Below are 15,722 nucleotides of genomic sequence, written 5' to 3' on the forward strand. Positions count from 1 at the left end.
CATAGAGAATATAGTCAATAGTACTGTAATAACATTGTATGGGGACAGACGGCAACTACACTTATTGTGGTGAGCACTGAGTAACCTATAGACTTGTTCAATCAATATGTTGTATACCTGAACTAATATAACAATGTATACCAATTATATTTCAATAATTTAAAAATTAAAAAACAAAATTACAGATTTTGAAATATTTTAAATTAAAAAAAATTTTTAATCAAAATAAATATATTTACACCAATATGCACCAATACGGGAATAAGTAAGCTAATTTACAGTAAATGCAGTTTGGAGGAATGACGCAGATCTACAGGGACTAACATGAAGTCACCAAAACAAACCACTGAATACAAACATAAGCTATGGAAATTATACAGTATGAGACCAATTAGGAAACACCCATGTACACTAATACTTTAATATATATTTATAGACTAGAGAGATATCTGGAAAAATATATACCAAATTCAAATGGTTTCCTTCCAGGAAGCTTGGGGAGAACTAAACTGGTGGGCCCACTGGGAAGGCAAAAGAGAGACTTTAGTATTATCTGTCATATAATTTTTTAAATAAAGAATGCATTTATGTGTTGCTGATATAGATGATATTAACTTTAAAAAACAAAAATTGAAATTAACTTTTGTGTAATTTGATATCGGAGTCTCAGAAACATTAGAATATATTCCCCTCAGTGGGGTCCCTCAAACCATAAGATCTTCGCAGGTGAAGACTTTATCAGGCCTATGGGAATGAGGTAAAAAGAAAGGGAAGTTCTTGAATACACTCTACTCAATGATGAAAATTTTGGACCAGTACAAAGAAGTGGTGTGGCTGAGGTACTGGTGGCCTTAAATAGTGCAGCAGTCCAACGGTGTTACAACCCAAGACGATACTGATTAGTTGACAGTCCTGCGTTAAGTGCACAATATGCTTCCATTGATTGCCTAAGTAGCCATCTTCATAACACAACTGATTAGGTCTCACACTGCTGAATATTCTGCTTTACCCAAAAGAATTTTTAATTAAAGGAAATTAGGTAGACACTGGATGCTTAATACAGTACCGTTATAATAATCAGTAAGTCCAAAATAAATTGACAAACCAACTGCCTCTTTTCTGCTTTTCTATAATGGAAATATCAAATAAAACAAGTTTAAACTAACTCTTTTTTTCCTCTTTTATCTAGATAGTGAAGGGGATCCGAATATGCCACTTCGGCATGAGAATTATTTTGAGCTGAATGCAATTAAGAAACCCCAAACACAGAAGAAACAATGAGCCCTCCCCCTTTCACCTCAAAGCAGGGCATAAATTTCCCTTTGTAAAGGTGTCCCTTCCCACAAAAGGGAGAAAAGAACACAGTGACTCCAGGGGCAATTCTTAGCAACTGAGATGGCTGGAGTCTGCATAATAAACCTTACCAAAACACCCTTATTTAGTAAAGAGTTCCTAATCACCTTTCCACAACTCATCCTCACCCTTCCCAGGCCCAATGCTCCTTATATTCTCTTCCGCACACTTTACCATCCTCTGTTAAAGTGGTATATAAGCCACTGGCTGAAACTGCCTCTTCGGGGCTTTCATGTGTCTGCTGTGAGCCCCTCCTCCCCTGTGTGAATATGAAATAGACCTTTTCTACTGTTAATCTCTCTTTTGTCCGTTTGATTTGCAGGCCCCAGACACTAAACCCAAGAGGATAAAGAAGTTTTTCCTTCCCGATGTGTCAGGTATCATTACTTAAGTAGTTATCTGGAATAGTCTTTTCAAACTCACAGACAGGACAGCATTACTCTGACAGATAATCAAATAAAAAAGGGTTAATAATACAAACAATGATTATTAATGATCCCAATTAATTTACTTGTAAATACATCCATGTGGGAATTTAAATATTATATGGAATAATAAAAATATATATTGTGCTTATACAAACATTTGTATGCTTGTTTTTAAGTTTCAAAAAAACCTAAAAAATAAAGTTCATAATAAAACAGACTAAAACTGGCTGAAGTCAATGTGGCTGAATGAGAAAGGATTTTAAATTAGTACTTAATGTTGAATTATGCGCTTTAGCTTTCTCTAATTTTCTATGTTTAATAGTTAACATTTTTGTCATGATACCATATCATGGGCAGGAAAAATGGAAATGAGGGGGACAAAACAGATTCCAACTGGAAATGAAAGGTGCTGTAGTTTGGTTGCCACAATGTAGGTCATGCCACCTGAGAAAGAAAACTGTAAGGTAATCTACCATTACTGAACGTGATATAAAGTGCAAAGTAAATACAAGAATTCAGTAAGTAGTAGATGCCATTTTACAATATTTTACGTATCAGTGGAATTTGTTAAATTAACATTTACTGTAGTTTTGTAACTAACGAACTATTTTTTCTTTTATTGTTATTTTTTAACATAGTGTTATAAATTATTTTCTTCATATATAAAACATTTTAATCAAATTCACCAACCACTCTTTCAAATTAAAGAAGTCCCATTTCTTATCTTATTTTCTACAAAAACAAGAAGAGCTTACTTAATATATGTTTCTTGCTCTGCAAAGAAAATCTGAAAACAGTAGGAATAAACAATAAAAGTATTATAAATATTAATTCCCTTCCCTCCTCACACACAGTGTTATAGATTCAGCTCTCAGATTACTTTTTTATTCTGTCTCATGGCTATAGCTCAGAACAGTTGTTCTCCGCCCCCACCAAATTTTTCTAATTTAAATTCAAATTAAAAGAATATCTATTTCTAGAGGCAATGCCACTAAAATAATGAAGCAGAACATTCAGAAAATTTCCAAAATGCTTAATGCTGTTCTTTTCTAACAGTGGGATTGACCTGGTCAGAAGTCACATGAAATCCTTATCTCCTTCTTGTTCCCATTGTGAAAAACAGTACTTGGAGGCAGGTATTTTAAACCTAGTCTAGAAGTCTATATGAGACTTATAAAAGTTAGAATATATATATATATATATTCTAGTTTATATATATATATATTCTAGTTTATATATATATATTCTAGTTTATATATATATATTCTAGTTTATATATATATATATTCTAGTTTATATATATATGAAATTGTATGAAATAATAGAACCCTGGCCAAATATTATTTTTTCAGGCAGCAGTCAAGAATATATATATAAAGGCTACAACACAAGTGTCAAGATTTTGTTTTGCATCGTTTTTCAAAGTGGCTCATTTGGAGGCATGGAAGGGGGAAAAGGGAGAAAAATGCACATTTGGTATTTGCTTCCTACAGTGGTAGATTCTGAATTAAAGACTAGTAAGTCACGCAATACTCAACTCTAGCTTTGAATCTATTTTAGTTTCCTGTATTTTAGTTTCCTGTCAGGGAGGAGGAGAGGGGGAGGAGGGGAGGGAGAGAAGAGAGAGGAAGAAGAGGAGGAGGAGTTTTACAACCACTCATAGACAATGGAAGACTGGAATTGGATAACCAGGAAAGATGTGCCACATGTAGACAATACAGCTTTCCATGGCAGCACAAATTTTAACACTACATTTTCTAAATTACTGGGTTTCTCACTGTATTTTATACCATAGAAAATACCAACATGGATAATAGTTAAGCTTCAACAAGTCAAAAAAAATTTAAACTTACAAAAACTTCAAAAAAAAAAAAACAAAAACAAAAAAACAGAGCAGAGCCAGCATCGTGGAAGAGTAAGTACTCATCGAAGAGCTACATAGCTGGAAATGACTTGTAGGGAAGAGGTGACAAAAAAAGAGATCAGAAATGTTACAGAACTTATAAAGATTGTTTAAATTTTTATCCTCCATTAATAGTAAGATAAAATTCTAGGTACCTGCTTTCCTCATCAATTCTGTAGCACTCTTGATGATATTAGACCAAAGTTACAAGTGCTAAGAATGCAGCTTGTTTTCCACTGTATTTTAGACTTACCCAAGAAAACCACTAACCTTCAGCATGCCAAATAGGTTAGCTCTCTATTTACTGTCAGATTTCACAAATTCAATAGAGAATATGTATTTACGGGGGAGCCTGGGCGGCTCCGTTGGTTGGGTCTGCCTTCAGCTCAGGTCATGACCCTGGGGTCCTGGGACTGAGCCCCCCATGGGGCTCCCTGCTCAGCGGGGAGTCTGCTTCTCCCTCTGCCTCTCCTCCCCACTTGTGTTCACACTCACTCTGTTCTCTTTCTCACAAATAAACAAAAAATCTTAAAAAAGAAAAAAAAAACGTATTTACAGAGGTTTTTTTTTTTTTTAAGCTCTGTAATTACTACTTGCTGAAAGCCAGTTCAGTTTCCTGATATCAGTTAATTTTTTTTCTTGTATTCACTATTTCTTTGTATTCACTATTCTTTGAATTCACTACTTTCCCACTTTAGATTCAAGAAACTTCTAGTAGTTTATAAGAAGTAAAGAGGTGGAAACCGCCAATCTGTTTATGTAACAGTTAACTGGTAAAGGGGTTCTTTTTGGAATTGTAGTTGCGATCTCCAATTTTATAAATATACTTCTACATTAAGGTATAGATTTTGACATCAAAGCATACCTTACTACCCAATTACTTATTGAACACTGAATTTTAAGCAAGAGTAAAAGGTGACCCAAAGGGGGGGGGGCATTTCAAAAGTACAATAAGGTCAAAATAGGCTTTTGAGAGATAGGCTGATTTTAAAATAAATAGGTGGTTTTAATAATTCAATATTACTTCTCAGCATTCAGAAAAAAATGCTTTCCAGCTGCAAAGTATAAGTGTTAAGTAACAGATCATCACATCTGAGATCTACAACCATGATAATCTTCATTTTTATAGAATCAAAACTGAGCTATAGGCTGTCAGCATATAGCAGCAATCAGCAGTGAAGCAATGATTTCAATTAAGGTAGTCTCCTCTCACTTCTGAAACAAACTCTTGTACTCCAGCTAGTAAAATATGTCTTCTAAAACAGAGTAAACATAGAACTGAATGCTTCAATCCTCCCATTCATTCACTTAACAAGTCTTTATTTAAGCACCTTACTTAATGTGTCAAGCGCTGTGCAAGGCACCTGGGACACACTGATGAATAAAACGGATCAATATCCTGCCCTCATGGAGCTTATATTCGAGGAAGAGAAGATCATGATAAATAGTAAACATAATAAATAAACTACATATTATAGAATGTTACAAAATGAAAAGTGTTATAAAAACAAAGTAGAATAAGTAAGAACTATAAATGCTGGGGGGCAATAAAATATAATTTTAAACAGCCTAACAATAACCCACAACCCTCGGACCAACTGATAAAATATAATTTTAAATACAGTGGTCAGGATGGGCCTCACTGAGAAGGGAAGAATTGAGAAGACCTGAAGGATATGAAGAAGTAGCCATTTGGATATTAGAGAGAAGAACATTCCAGAAAGTGGAGTTGGTTCAAGGGTTTGGAGAGAAGAGCACAGCTAGAATATGTGGAAAACAAGAAGGCCAGAATGGTCAAAGCAAGATAGGGGGAGAGAAGGAGAGGAGAGGAGAGAAGCACCAAAAACTAAAGTGATGGGGAGATTATGTAGGGCCTTGGAAGTCCTTGTAAGGACTTGGCTTCGACTCGGTGAAATGGGGAGCCAATGAACAGTTCTGAGTAGAAGAGTGACAAGATCTGACTAAAATTTTAAAAAGAACATTCTGTGATGAGAACAGACTACAAGAGGAAAGATCAGTTAAGAACTATTTCAGTTACACAACTGAGAGATTACTGTATGTTGGGGTAGAATAATTTACTATGACAAATCCACTTAAATATATACTAACTAGACATAAGAGAAGTTTATTTCTTGCTTGTATAACATCCCTGGATAAGTATTCAGGTCAGGAAGACAACTGTCCTACATCTAGACAGCTTCCATCTTTTAGCTCTGCCACCATCTTTTCGAGGTCCCTGTTTTTATCTGAATCCAAGCTGAAAGGAACATAATATGGAGGAACTTAGATGGGAAGTTTTAATGGGTCCAGCATTCAGGTTCACTTCTATTCCACAAGAGAAAACTGTCATATGGGCATAATTATATAAATGGAGATGGGGAAATTTAGTCCATCCAGGTTTCCCAAGAAAGGAAGAATGGATTTTGGTGGGTTTCTAGCAGTTCCCACGGTTCACACCCAAATGGTAGCCATGGAAATAGTAAGAAGTGGTAGGATCGTTAACATATTGTGCACATATTCTGAAAATAGACCCTGTATGATTTCCTGATGAATTAATCATGGGATGGCAAGAGAAAAAAAAAGAAAAAAAAAAAAGAACCCCTCAAGGATGATGCATGGTTTTTGATCTAAGCAACTGGAAGGAACTGCCATTAGCCGACATGTGGAAACCTTTTTTGTAAAAGCAGGTTTGGGGAGGAAGATAAACATCAGTTCTGTTTTGAATGTGTTGTATTTGAGATGACATCAAGGTGTAATCAATTACTTACATGGTCTGGAATTTGGGGAAAGAGACCTGGACTGGAAATATAAGTTGTATTAAAACCTGAAACTGGCAACACTGTCAGGGAATAAATACATGCAGAGAAGAAATGAAGATCAAGGACTGAGCCCTGGGGCATCTGAACATCGAGGTCAGGCAGAAGAGGAACCAGCAAGTGACTGTGAAGGGAGGAGAAAAACTAAAAGACTATAACGTCCTAGAAATGAAGTGAGGAAAGTTTATCAAGTTGAGAGCCATCCTCTGTGCCGCTGAGAGGCTACGCAGAAGAACCGACCATGAGATTGAGCACGGTGGAAGTCATTGGTGACCTCGCCTACGCAGTTCTCATGGAGTGGTAGTGGGTAACAGCCTGGCTGAAGTGGGTTTAAGAGAAAATGGAAGGAGGAGGATTGGAAAGAGCAAGTACTGACAGTAGTTTCAAGCATTTTCTACAAAGGGGAATAAAGACATTGGGCGGATAAAGTAGATAAAGATGGATAAAGCAGGGTTAAGACAATAAGATGAGAGATATAATAGGATGTTCGTGGGCTGATATAAAAAGAGAAAAAACTGTTGATGATAAAGGAAAGGGGAAATTGCCAGGATTAGGTCCTTAAGTAGATGACAGGAAATGGGGTCTAGTGTAGTAGAGAGCTGGCCATCATCTATGGTAATAGGCAAGAATGCAGAATACATGGACCTGAATGCTAAAGGCTGAGTTGATGTAGCATTGGAAGTCTATGGAAGTTCTCTTCTAATTGCTTCAATCAGGAATAAAGCAGGAAATCAATTACGAGCTGAGAAGTAGGGGAGGAATATGGTAGTAAAGGTTTGAGGGGAAAGTACAATATGCCTACCAGGGAACAGTATCAATTCGAGGTTCATAAATTTAATGCGAAGCCTGTTCAGCACGTCGTTTTTCTCTAGCCATACTCAGTTTCTTGGGAGTACATGTAAGTCTGCGGGAGTAGATTTAAACAGGGTTGTGGTTTTGCCAAGCAACTATGACATTAGAGAAGATCATGAGAGGGAAGCGGACTGGTTCATCAGCATCTACTAGACTTCTGTCTTTGAACCCCAGGACTATGTACTCACCAAAGTCTTGTGAATTCTCCCGCTTTATGTGTATTCCCATTTCCTGCCCCTCTTGGTTATTCTCAGAAAGTGTATATGCCTTTACCACTTTTCACTAGGATTACCGTAATCCCTCCTAAACCGGTCTTTTTGTCTCTAAAATGTCCCTCTTCCTTTCCAGTCCATCTTCCACACTGCAGACAGAATGTGCTTTCTATGCCTAAATCTGATCACATTGACACTTTCCCTTCCCATAGCTAGCAGGATAAACTCCAAATGTCTACGTTTAGAACACAGAGGTGTTTATTACTGATGCCTGCTTAGCTCTAGGGTCGCATCTGCCATGCTTGCACAAGTACTCCGCACTTGCCCACGGGAACCACACACACGGACCGAGGGAACTGCCCCAAGACCCGCTGTAATGCCGGATCCACTGCTCCATCCTCCAGCTAGACAGGAAGATCCTTGAGAGGGGACTTGCTTTATTTGACTTGAATCCTGAGGACTTAGCAGATAGAAGACCCTCATAGAATACTGAGTCAATGAATACACACATGCCACAAAAAGGACTGGAGCCTAAGAGCTGTAGACATTCATACACGTTTTTGTGAACCATATAATAAGAGCATTGTGTTGCAAATTTTAAGTTGCACAACAATATTCACTCATTCATTCAATAAACATTTAAGAGTCTGGGTGGCTCAGTTGTTAAGCGTCTGCCTTCAGCCCAGGGCCTGAGCCCAGGGTCACGGGATTGAGCCCCGCATTAGGCTCCCTGCTCCGCTGGGAGCCTGCTTCTTCCTCTCCCACTCCCTCTGCTTGTGTTCCCTCTCTCACTGGCTGTGTCTCTCTCTGTCAAATAAATAAATATCTTTTAAATAAATAAATGTACATATTGTATACCTATGTAGTTTATACCTGTGTCTGCCTCTCTATATACACACATACGCACACGGGCACACACACACCCCCATACGTATATATACACATTTCTTTGAATTCAACCAAGTACCTGACATTAAAGAACAAAATCACTTTTTACATAATTGAAAATCACGTAAGTACACATTTTATATTATAAACTATATTTCGTTGAATTATATATTTATACATTTCTATATTGACCCAGAGTTATATACACAAACACATGCACCATTACTGTATAGGTGATAAGGGATTTCCAGGGTAATTCTGATTATGTAAGACTTTCACCTCATGTGCTAAACTCAGAATTAACTCCACCATAAGATAAAACTGCACTGTAACAGTATTATTAAGAATCATTTTCAAGCTTTCACATATTTGCTTAGTCTCTAAAGCATGCCTAAAGTACTTAGCTGTGGACCTGGACATCTTTCTCTTTAAAAAGATTTATTTATATTTAAATTTCAAAATTTTCTAATAGCCTTTAAAAAAAATGTTCTGTATTTTAACATTCACAGTGGCAATTGATAAGATCTTCTGAAATTAGAAAAAGCGTATTAGCTACAATTTTATTGTCAAATTATGTTACTTCTTACTATTAGATATATTGTGTTTTAGAGTTCAGTCTTCAATGATTTATGATTTAACAGTTGAATACTTCAGGTTTTAAAATAAGGTGCTACACATCTTGGTCTCATGAATGCTAACAGAAATTCCATTGAGAAAGAGCAGGACATGGAGTTCATCACTGTACTTAGGGCTAAGATCACGAGAGAAGGTCACAAGACATGGCTGGTAACTAAATATATATTCCCTTTGGCTGTGCATAATTTCCCAGCCTCTGCATTTATAATCTGCGATACAGTGCTCGGGGTTAGAGGGAAAAGGAGTGGAAATGTGCACGTGCACATGAACAGGGTCAGCTCTCCCTTTCTTCCAACTGTCCTTCAAGACAACATCATTGGACCATTTTTATAATTATAATCAGCACCCACAAAATAACCTTTATTTAAAAGAACCATCAGTTTATCTACTGCATTAACTTTTCTCTTCTTCTCTCCACGTTTCAGTGGTAATTAAATCCTGTTGCCTTTTCCCCCTTAAACACAGTGGCCACTTAGTGCTTAATGTCCCAAATCCAATTCCTCAGTTAAAAATTTGAGGTTGAACAGCAACTGTTTGCTCAGCATAGTTTTATTTTTAGTGCTCATCAGTCCCAAGAACCTTTAATTCTCCCAAGCCAGCTATTTATCATTTAATCAAGACTAAGACTGAAACTTTCTTTATTCAGTAAGTATTTTATGTTAGCTCCATCTCACTGATCAATGCTTTACTTTCATTTCAAATATATATCTAAATTATTTGATTGTTTTACAGGAATTTAATGTGACTGAATATTGCTCAAAATAAGTAGATTAGCAACAGTAGTGACATAAATACTCTCAATATCTATATTTATAAATTTAATCATTAGAGCAATATTGAATGAGGAGGTCATTTCTGTAAAACGAGACCATTTCCCACTCTTTATTAATTGCCTTTTAGTTATCACCAGGTAAAAACAGAAAGACGTTGTTGAGTATTATAGAGATCGGTCAAATACAGAAACAAGTTATCACTACTAATTTGCTAATTAAATATACATATTTTATGCATGCAGAATTAATCTTTATTAAGCTGTCAAAGTTGAGTAGCTAATAGATTATTAGTTTTGAACAAACGTGAGAGGGTGATTACAATGAGATAGGAGAGCCAGTCCACAGTAAACACTGCTGCCCACAGAGCAGCTTTCTGTGCCCACCAATTTGCCCTTAGAACATGATTACTAATTTCTTATGAAAGAAAACTAAGCAGAGTGAAAGCAATTTACGTGAGAAAATCTCAAATGTGCCCTTTGTTTCCCGGTGCTTTATGCCTTCCTTTAAACAACAGTACAGAATATGACACTCTTATTTTTCAGTGGATGGCAGTATTTAGTCAACCATATCAGAAAACTAAATCGAGAGAAATTATTTTCAGAGACTCTAAGAGCTAGCCAGTCTCCCAGTATTCCACGCTTGTATCAAAGTGGATCACCAGAAGCCTACACACCTGGACCACAACAGTTTAGCCCTTTCAAAATTAGCTTCAGCGATTCGTTGCTTCTCGATGTTATGCCAGCTGCTACGAGAAAGGATCATAAGTCTACTTTTGCAGGGGCTGTGAAACTATTAGTTGGTCAATGTAACATCAATAAATCTACTTCATATAAATTAGCCACATGATTTTTTAAAAAGAATTTAGTTCAGGTAAAAACTGGACCTTATTAGATTTTCTGGTCCTTAAGAGTTCCGTACTTTATTACTGTGATTCCCTTCTCCCACAATGTTATTGGTCCTCAATCAGTATGGCAATCAACTGACATATGTGTTGTTTCTTTTTTGCCTTCCTCAACTTTTCTTTTTTTACCCTTTTATTATGTCTTCATTTGTGTGGCCTCAAATTCTTTTGAGAAAGGCAAAGCATAGATATTTCTTAAGAAAGATGGTTGTGTGACTAGTACTTCCAGACTTTTCACAGAACTACTGCCAAAATCTCACTTTCTGTTAAAAGTTTAAAAGGTTTTGTCTGGTCAGAGTATAAAACAAAATGAAACCTTTTATTAAATAGCATTTTTTTTAAAAATTCTCAATACACATAAAATTATTTCATCATTGATCATGGCACAGTAGCAATAAGATGCAACCATTAAACACTACATATTCCTTCCATACATACATACATGCAGACCGGACATCTACAAATATTTCAATTGCAACAGGACATTTAAAAGGTAATCTCATGAAATCCTTGACTAATTTCATAAATTAATACTCTTTATGACTCTATACCTTCAGAACTATTCAGTGTTTTTTAACCAGTTTTCACAATAACAAAATCCATCTCAACATTTTTTTGAACAATGGAGAAGAAATTCTTTTTAATAGTATATTGTCTAAGAAAGTTATTATGATTCCATATTATTTAATATAGAGTTTTTATTCAAATTTCTCTAATTATACCCAAAATATGTAGCTTGAGAGAGAGAGAGAGAGGGAGAAATCTCTATCTCTAGGACCCTATCAAGGTACCCGTACCGCATCTGGTTGGCATTTAGTCTCCTTCATTTTAGAATGGTCCCATCATTGTTATTTCCTTTATGAAAATGACATTTGCAGGATAGATATCTTATAGAATGTACACATTTTGGATTTGTCTGATTCATACTTCATAAAAAGACAGAAGTTAAACATTTTGGCAGAAATACTATATAGATGGTGTTGTACATGTCTCATTCCGTCACTTCAGGAGACACGTCAGTTTGACCCATTACAGGTAATGCTAACTTTGATCACATGGATAAGGGTATGGACTGCCAGATCTCTCCACTATGAAAACATATCTTTCTTTTTGCAATTCATAAATAATTGGTAGGGTGACATCTTGAGACCATGTAAATATCCTCTTCACCTACAATCTTTCACTCAATGGTTTTAATGTCCAATGATGATCCTTGCCTCACTCAATTATCAGCACAAATCATTATTGCTCTACATGTTTAGCCATCCTTCTGCTGTAAAGGACAACTTTATATTCTGTCTCTCTCCCTTGTCTTTTCTTTGTATTGGAGCAGGGGTTTTTGGTAAGTATCATTATGGACTAACATATCTTTTCACTCAATGTGTTGTAATTCAATACGATCATTTTTCTTTTTGATATCAAATTGTCCCAAATTTGGCCTGTGAGAACCCTTCATTCAGGTGGGCTGCTAGGTCTTTTGACATGTCCCCATCCATTTCTGAGCTCTTCTTGCTTTCTGGTATAAAATGTTCTAGGATCTTACTGCCCCATGTTCTGGAATCAGGAATTTCTCTAAGGAGGATTGGCTCCTTTTAGTAAGAAATAGTGTTTGGAAACCAAACTTTGGGCACTGAGTATGTTCATTCTTATTAGGGCATCATTGCTTCTAAGGCCTTTCCATGGACTGAGATAGAAAGTACATTTTAAAAATCTGTGAGTTCATATTTATACCTCCAATTCAAATTCAAAACCATGCTGCACTTCTCAATTTTCCCCTACTCCATATTTATATCTCCTTAGAACACTGGCTCCCCAAAATCCAACATAGTTACTCATTTGTTCTGTTCTATATTACACACAGAATAACTTCAGAATTACTATACAAGCAACACTAACAACAGCAAATTGCTAAGTATAAAGATCTCTTTGTAGGTTATGATTCTTAGAATATTACCCCCCCAGTCTGTGCAGTCAAAATAATGAATTTGTTAGGTTCATTTGTTTCTATTTGTATTCAAAATTAGGGTTTGTTTTTAATCATGTTTTACATAATTTTGTTGTTTGAATATGTGAAATATTTGCATAGTTCAAAAGTCACAACTAAATAAAAACATATCCTCAGAGAAGTCTAACTTCCATCCTTATCCTCCCCACACTGTCCTTACAGATAATTATTTCATTGGTCTCTGGGTTAATCCTTCCTGTGTTTCTCTTTTGCAAAAGTAAGCTTTATTTTTTTCCCTTCTTTATTACGAAAAATGGACCATAATTACCACACAGGCCTACCTCATTATATTGTGCTTCACTTTACTGCACTTTACAGACAGTGCATTTTTTTACAAGTTGAAGGTTTCTGGCAACCCTGCATCAAACAAGGCTATTCGTGCCATTTTTCCAACAGCATTTGCTCGCTTTGTATCTCTGTGTCAAACTTGGTAATTCTCACAAGATTTCACACTTTTTCGTTATTATTCTATTTGTTATGGTGATCTATGATCAGGGATCTTCGGCGTCACTACCGCAGTTGTTCCGGAGTGCCACAAACTGCACCCGCGGAAGACCGCAAACCTCATCACTACATGTCCTGCATCTGACTTCTCCACCAACCAGACATTCCCCTGGCTCCCTCCTACTCCTCAGATCTATTCCCTGAGACCCAAAGATATTGAAATTAGGCCAATTAATAACCCTACAGTGGCCTCTAAGGGTTCAAGAGAAAGAAAGATTCACACATCTCTCACTTTAAATCAAAAGCTAGAAATGATTAAGCTTAGTGAGGAAGGCACGTTGAAAGTAGAGACAGGCCAAAAGCTAGGCCTCTTGTACCAGTTAGCCAAGCTGTGAATGCAAAAGAAAAATTCTTGAAAGAAATTAAAAGGACAATAGGGGGAGGGGGACCGAATGGGAAGAAATCAGAGAGGGAGACAAATCATATAAGACTCTTGACTCTGGGAAATAAACTGAGGGTTGTGGAAAGGGAGGTGGCTGGGGGGATGGGGTAACTGGGTGATGGACGTTAAAGGGAGCACGTGATATGATGAGCACTGGGTGATACATTCAACTAATGAATCACTGAACATTATACCAAAAACTAATGATGTACTATACCTTGGCTAATTAAATTTAAATTTAAAAAATGGTTGTAATAGTAAAGTTTATGCCACATGTATTTTGCCACAAAAATTAGAATCATGTAAAAAAAAAAAAGTGCTACTCCAGCGAACACATGAATGATAAGAAAGCAAAACAACCTTATTGCTGATAATGGAGAAAGTTTTAGTGGTCTGGATAGAAAGATCAAACCAGCTACCACATCCCCTTAAGCTAAAGCCTAATCCAGAACCAGGCCCCAGCTCTCAATTCTCTGAAGGCTGAGAGAGGTGAGGAAACTGCAGAAGAAGAGTTGGAAGCTAGCAGAGTTGGTTCCTGAGGTTTAAGGAAAGAAGCCATGTCCACAGCATAGAAGTGCAAGGGGAAGCAGCAAGTGCTGACGTAGAAGCCGCAGCGAGTTCTCCAGAAGGATCTAGCCAGGATCATTCATGAAGGTGGCTGCACTACCCAGCAGATATTCAGTGTAGACGAAACAGACTTCTATTAAATGAAACAAGACGAAACCAGAGAGGGAGACAAACCATAAGAGACTCTTAATCTTAGGAAACAAACTGAGGGTTGCTGGAGTGGAGGGGGGGGGGGATGGGTGGCTAGGTGATGGACATTGGGGAGGGTATATGTTGTGATAAGCGCTGTGTATCATGTAAGACTGATGAATCACAGACCTGTAGCCCTGAAACAAATAATACATTATATGTTAATAATAAATAAAAATTTTTAAAAAAAGAAGATGACATCTAGGACTTTCAGAGCTAGAGAGAAGTCAATGCCTGGTTTCAAAGCTTCAGAAAACAAGCTGACTCTTATTAGGGGCTAATGTAGCTGGTAACTTTAAGTTGAAGCCAATGATCACTGACCACTCCAAAAATCCTAGGGCCCTTAAGAATTACACTCAATCTACTCTGCTTGTGCCCTATAAATGGAACCATAAAGTCTGGATGCCAGCACAGCTGTTTACAACTTGAATTACGGAATATTTTAAGCCCACTGCTGAGACCTACTGCCCAGAAAAAAAGATTCCTTTCAATATTACTGCTCAGTGACAATGCCTTCGGTCACCCAAGAGCTCTGATGGAGATGGACAATGAGATTAATGTTGTTTTCATGCCTGCTAACTCAACATCCATTCTACAGCCCATGAGTCAAGGAATAATTTTGACTTTCAAGTCTTATTACTTAAGAAATAATTTTGGAAGGCTATAGCTGCCATAGATAGTGATTCCTCTGACAGACAGCTGAAAACCTTCAGGTAAGGATTCACCATTCTAGATGTCATTAAAAACATTCATGATTCATAAGAGGTCAAAATATCAACATTAAATATAGGAGTTTGGAAGAACCTGATTCCAACCGTCACGGATGACTTTGAGGGGTTCAAGACTTCCGTGGAGGAAGTAACTACAGATGTGGTGGAAACACCAAGAGAACTGGATTAGAAGTGGAGCCCAAAGATGTGACTCACCCGCTACAATCTCATGATAAAATAGGAGCAAATGAGGAGCTGCTTCTTACGAATGAACAAAGAAAAGTGGTCTCTTGAGACGGAATCTACTCCTGATATGGACGCTGTGAAGACTGTGGAAATGACCACAAAGGATTTGGAGTATGATGTAAACTTAGTGGACAAAATGGCAGCAGGGTTTGAGAGCACTGAGTCCGATTTTGAAAGAAGTTCTGCTGTGGGTAAAATGCTATCAAACAGCATCACATGCTGCCAAGAAACTCTTCATGAAAGGATGTGGCAAATTTCATTGTTCTCTTATTTGAAGACATTGCTACAGCCACCCCCACCTTCAGCAATCATAACCGAGTCCTCAGCACCGAGGCATGGACCTCCGCCAGCGGAGAT

At 37.0% G+C, this 15,722-nt stretch overlaps 1 protein-coding gene across 11 annotated transcripts in view; it reads right to left on the minus strand.

Moving 5' to 3' along the window:
- CHN1 (chimerin 1) overlaps positions 1–15,722 on the minus strand; it is a 221,635-nt gene that overhangs the window by 127,117 nt on the left and 78,796 nt on the right. Inside the window, exon 3 of one of the 11 annotated variants that reach the window (XM_048213988.2) lies at positions 466–521. The exons of the other annotated variants lie outside the window; for them this stretch is intronic. The gene's annotated coding sequence lies outside the window, so the exon portion shown is untranslated. The remainder of the gene's footprint in view (positions 1–465; positions 522–15,722) is intronic. 11 annotated transcript variants of the gene reach the window in all.

This window comes from Ursus arctos, unplaced genomic scaffold (assembly GCF_023065955.2).
Source record: "Ursus arctos isolate Adak ecotype North America unplaced genomic scaffold, UrsArc2.0 scaffold_1, whole genome shotgun sequence".
Lineage (NCBI taxonomy): Eukaryota > Metazoa > Chordata > Mammalia > Carnivora > Ursidae > Ursus > Ursus arctos.